The sequence below is a fragment of the Hyaena hyaena genome, unplaced genomic scaffold (assembly GCF_003009895.1).
Source record: "Hyaena hyaena isolate Hyena2069 unplaced genomic scaffold, ASM300989v1 scaffold_260, whole genome shotgun sequence".
Classification (NCBI taxonomy): Eukaryota; Metazoa; Chordata; class Mammalia; order Carnivora; family Hyaenidae; genus Hyaena; species Hyaena hyaena.
In genome coordinates this window covers 1,304,328-1,310,602 of record NW_024080892.1, presented here as the reverse complement: position 1 = coordinate 1,310,602, position 6,275 = coordinate 1,304,328, and positions in this window count along the sequence as shown.

Here is a 6,275-nt window from a genome sequence, read left to right as displayed (position 1 = left end):
AGATATTTTCCCAAAGACATATAGATGATCAATAGATACATGAAAAGATGCTCAACATCCCTTGTCATCAGGGAAATGCAAATCAAAACCACAATGAAACATTACCTCCCAGATGTTGGAATTGATGAAATCAAGATCACAAGAAACAAGTGCTGGTAAGGATGTGGAAAAAAAGGAACTCTCGTTCACTGTTAGTGGAAATGTAAATTGGTATAGCCACTGTGGAAAACAGTATGGAAGTTCTTCAAAAAACAAACAAACAAACAAACAAAAAATAGAAATACCATATGATCTAATAATTCCACTATTGGGTATTTGCCCAAAGAAAGTGAAAATATTAACTCAAAAAAGATATTCACCCTTGTTTATTGAAGTATTATTTATAATAGCCAAGACATGGAAGCAACCTAACTGTCTATCAACAGATAAATAAAGAAACGTGGTATATATACAGAGTGGAATATTGCATAGCCATATAAAAGGATGAAATGGTTTCCAATTTGAGACCACATGGATGGAAACTAGAAGGTATTATGCTAGGTAAAATAAGTCAGACTGAGAGAGACAAATACCATATGGTTCTACCAACAAAAGGACTCTAAAGCAAAAAATAATAAATTCAACAAACAAAAGCAGAATCAGAACTATAAAATACAGAAAATAAACTGAATAAAATTTATTGTTAGCCAATAACAACAAAAAACTAATTTTCAGTTGCTTTCAGGATGATTTCCTCTTTGATTAAATTTGGCTATTTTTAATGCAATCCTTTTAATAGATAAGACTAATTTTTCAGATGTGTTTGAGATCAGGAAGAAAGAAACTAGGCAACTGGACTTGGGAACTAATATAAACCAGCCTTTGAATGAAAGCCTCATATGTCACTGATTTTCAACACAGATTCATGATCTTCTTTTGTTCTCCTTCAGATGACCAGCAGTCAGGAAAGATTAGGACTTTGGGGGGGTTGCAAGTGTTCTCTGTTGAAGTGATTAACAAAAGAAAAAGTTTACTACTACAAGCAGGGAGTACTTAAGAAGCATTGGGATTGACCCTAGAATAGACATATTTGGGATGATGTAGTCCCTTGCTTCTCCTGATACCTCAGTATATTATATACTTATATTTGTATATAAGATGTTGCAGAGTCCATAAATTTACACTTGTCTGTCACAGTCACATCATAGATCATGTGGGTGACTACAAAGTTCCATTGGCATACTTAGAGATTATCCAGGCGAGCCAGTATAGTTTCAGCACAACTTAAAAACCATAACCGCCCCCCCCCCCGAATCAATGTTCTCATAACCCCCAGTCCACATAACTTTGTGGGAAAAAGTTCAGAGTTCAGGGGATGGGATCTTGTTGTAACATGACTGTTCTCATGACAGAGAAGGGAGATATGGACAGAGAAGGTATGGACATATGGACAGAGAAGGAAGAAGAGGTTTCCAGGAGGGATGCTAGATTCACAGAATAATAGGTATCTTCAAGAGACTGAAAACACAAAACAAAAGCCCTGGTTTAATGCCCTCTATGATCATAGGTTTTCTCAACTGTAAAATGATGATCTATGAAGAGGATTATTTTAGGAATTAAACACTCTACGTCCCATGCAAAGGAAAGCTTCCAAACAGTGATGATAGGAGAAAATAAGAGAGATTAAATGATCTTCCCAGATTATCACCATGAGTCAGAAACAAAGTCTAGACAAAAAAGATCTCTCTATATCCAGCCAGGTAATTGATCCTGTTTTGAAGACAACAGCCCTGGAAACTGACCCAAAAATTACATTTTTGGTTTTAAGAATTACTAGCCTACCAGCAAAAAGTGAGATGTCACAGCCTGAAGCAAGATACTGGCAGATTGATAAGTACAAAGGAGACTGGGGATTGTTCATGTCTGTGCGCTGTCTTCCTTGACTTTGGACTGACATCATTATCTCAACTTCCCTCGGGCTTACTCCAAAATATGCCATGACTAACATCTAGCCAATAGATCATGATGAAATGCAATTTAATAATCCCTCACTGCCTGCATCAAAGGGAAAAGTACAGCCGTGTCCAGATCAGTTGGTGTGTTTGTCGTTAGGTAGTGGTGACGTGCATCAGCACATAACATCAGGCGCTTCTCTGACGGAAGAGAAATGAAGTGTAAAGAGTCTCATTTCTTAGTGCCTTAAAATAAATCTAAAGGAGAAAATTCTGCCAATTATGTGGAGTGACATGAGAGGTTCTAAATAAGGAAATCGGTATGGTAACTGCAAGCTAGGCAGTGGTGAGCTCTCTGGGGTGGTTCTTAGTGCACTTTTGTGAGACCCCTGCCAGTGGCCAGCTTGCTTCTCTCTGTCAACCCTTTCTTTTATCTATCCTTCCTTCCTTCCTTCCTTCATTCCTTCCTCCCTCCCTCCTTTCCTTCCTCCTTCCTTCTCTTCCTTTCTTGCTCCCTTCCTTTTCTTCCCTCCCTCCCTCCACAAATTGTGAGCAACAGATTTAGCTTCTCTACACTCATAGTATTTTATACATACTCTGAGTAGCCTTTATCATATTTTATTATAACTTTTAATATACCTGTCTTCAACTCTAAGTGTAAACTCCTGGAAGCTTGGCCCTGTGGCTTATCCCTCTCTGACATCAGCATACCCACATCTGGAACTCTTAAAAACAAATTAAAGAATTGTCGCCACTACAATATTGGCTGACCACATCCAAAGATGTGGCCACAGCCAGGTAATGAGAGTCAAATGGTAAAGCAGGAGGAAAGGGAAGAGAGGTGTGCTGAACCAATTCCCAGAGCTGACCCTCCAGGACCACAGCCAGCTGTGTGATGTGGTAGTGAGACAGGTAAGGGGAAGCTCGAGGGACCGGGCTGGGATTCAAGTGGGGCACAAAGGCTCACCCATCATGATAAATAAGGTTATAATACAATACATAATAAAATGAAAGTTAATGCAAACATTCCCCACCCCATGATGAACAAAATAACAAGGGTTTAGATAAATATGCCCTTAATGTTAGTGATACTTCTTTTGCCTCAGGCTCCATTCTGGCCCAGCACAGCACTGTGGGGGCAACACTCCAAAGGAGTACTCACTCAAGAACTATAGGGGTTAAGGGCCACCTGAATGGCTAGTCAGTTGAGGATCCAACTCTTGATTTCAGCTCAGGTCATGATCCCAGGGTCATGGGATTGAGCCCTGCACAGGGTTCCTCACTGAGCGTGGAATCTGCTTAAGATTCTCTCACTCTCCCTCTGCCTCCTCTCCCACTTTCTCTTTCTCCCTCTCAAATTAAAAAAGAAAAAAACTGTAGGGGTTTCATTCTTATTTCCATGTGTGTTGGCAATAGAGTAGAAACAAAGGGCTCTAGATTAAGTGTCCCAAGTCCCACAGCACTGACTGGGAGTTTGGAAGAGTTATACTTCATCTCTAAGATGAGGAGGGAGGTGTGATTGTGAGGATTATAGCAAGAAATAGATGTCACTCTCAAAAGGGTAATTTTGGGAGAGTTCAATAAAAGGACTAAACAAAGGTGTGGGCAGAATACAGGGCACCAAGAAGGGAGGGTGCAGTATTTTAGGACTAAGAGCAGAGAGGAGCTGTCACCCAGTCTCCTAGGCCACAGGAGGGTGAGAGAGGAGAGAAGGGACCAGGGGAAGATGTCTAGCCTCTGAGGTTAGTAGGTCTCTAGATCCTGTCAGAGTGGCTAAAATAAACAACTCAGGCAACAAGAGATGTTGGTGAGGATGTGGAGAAAGAAAAACGCCTTTGCACTGCTGGTGGGAATGCAAACTGGTGCAGCCACTCTGGAAAACAGTATGGAGGTTCCTCAAAAAAATTAAAAATAGAACTACCCTATGGCCAAGCAATTGTGCTACTAGGTATTTATTCAAAAGACACAAAAACGCTGATTTGAAGGGACACACGTACCCCAATGTTTTTTTGTTTTGTTTTGTTTTGTTTTGTTTTTATTTCTAGGAGAGAGAGAGAGACAGCGTGAGCAGGGGAGGGTCAGAGAGAGAGGGAGTCACAGACTGAAACAGGCTCCAGGCTCTGAGNGATTCTTTTTTTTTTTTTTTTAATGTTTTATTTATTTCTAGGGGAGAGAGACAGAGAGAGAGAGAGACAGCGTGAGCAGGGGAGGGTCATAAAGAGAGGGAGTCACAGACTGAAACAGGCTCCAGGCTCTGAGCTGGCAGTCAGCACAGAGCCCGACGCAGGGCTCGAACCCACAAACCATGAGATCATGACCTAAGCGAAAGCCGGACGCTTAACCGACTAAGCCACCCAGGCGCTCCCGTACCCCAATGTTTATAGCAGCACTATCAAAAGTAACCAAACCATGGAAATAGTCCAAACATTCATCAAGTGATGAATGGATAAAGAAGATGCGGTGTATATATACAATGGGATATATGAAAAAGAATGAAATCTTGCCATCTGCAGCAACATAGAGGGAATTAGAGTGTATTATGCTAAGCAAAATAAGCCTGAGTAAGACAGATTGCATATAATTTCACTCATATGTGGAATTTGAGAAACACAACAGAAAAACATAGGGGAAGGGAAGGAAAAATAAGATTAAAATTGTGAGGGAGGCAAACCATAAGAGACTCTTTTTTTTTTTTTTTTAAATTTATTTCTGAGAAAGAGAGACACCATGAGCAGGGGAGGGTCAGAGAAAGAGGGAGACACAGAATCTGAAATAGGCTCCAGGCTCTGAGCTAGCTGTCAGCACAGAGCCTGAGGCGGGGCTCAAACCCATGAACCATGAGATCATGACATGAGCCAAAGTCAGACGCTTAACCAACTGAGCCACCCAGGCGCCCCCATAAGAGACTCTTAAATACAGGGAACAAACAGGGTTGCTGGAGAAGAGGCTAGTGGGGGGATGGGCTAAATGGGTGATGGGCATTAAGGAGGGCACTTGGGGTGAGCACCAGGTGTCATATGTAAGAGATGAATCACTGGGCTCTACCAAGACCACACAGTATGAATTTAAATTAAAAAAAATAATTACAAAAAAAAGGCACTTTACCTCTGTGAGCTTCCTTTCATAAACCCATAGCCCAATCTAATCATGAGTAAAACATCAGACAAATTACAATACAGGTGCATCACACAATATACCTAATCTGTACTCCTCATAACTGACAAGGTCATCAAAAACAAAGTAAGTCTGAGAAACTGTCACAGCCAATAGGGCCTTAAGGAGAGATGACAACTAAATGTAATGTGGTATCTTGGATGGGATCTCGAAATGGAAAAAGACGTTAGGTAAAAACTAAAGAAATGTGAGCAAAGACTTTAATTAAGAATAATGTATCAATATCAGTTCGTTAAATGTAGCAAGTATACCATATAAATGTATGATGTTAATAATAGGAGATATTGTATGCAAAGTATATAGGAAGTCTATAGTATCTGCTCAATTTTTCTTTAAATCCAAAAGTATCCTTTTTTAGTGTTTTCATTTATTTTTGAGAGAGAGAGAGAGAGCGAGAGAGACAGCACAAGCAGGGGAGGGGCAGAGAGAGAGGGAGACACAGAATCTGAAGCAGGCTCCAGGCTCTGCGCTACCAGCGCAGAGTCCAACATGGAGCTCAAACCCATGTGCCCTGAGATCATCACCTGAGCCAAATCAGACAACCAACTGAGCTACCCAGGTGCCCCTGTCCAAAAGTATTCTTAAAAAAATAGTACATAATAATAAAATACTGTATTTTAAAAAGTGGGCATCCATATATGGGCTTTCTAGAATCATAGTACATTTGATGTTTGCCAGGTTAAGACCATAGAAGTTTTATCTCCAAAGTTTCTCAGGCCTTTTATCTTTTGAAAAATTGGCTCTTAATTCTATTCATACCTAGTTATGCCTTGTTTTTTGCTCAGCCTCATTGCTCTGTTTTCCGCCTCCACCATGCAGCAGAAACTTTCCTCACTGAGGTCATTCGTCATTTTTGCATCTGCTGATCACTTCTGCTTTTTCCATGACTTCTCTGCAATTTTTTGGTCTCTTTCCTATTTTCTTTTGGAATTCCTATTCCTCTGATTTTAGGTACACTTGATATTCTAAAAGAGTCAGATATATGCTAACTTTGAAAACACCAAATGATTTAAATGCCGATTTTATTTCATATTATTTCACTATGTATTGCAGCACCAAACTCAGCATCTGATTTTGTCTGCATCTTTAACACTGGAAGGGCAGAGTCAAAGAAAAGCTGAAAACGTTTTTTCCTACAAAACCTTTTTTTCTCTCTAAATTTGAAATATA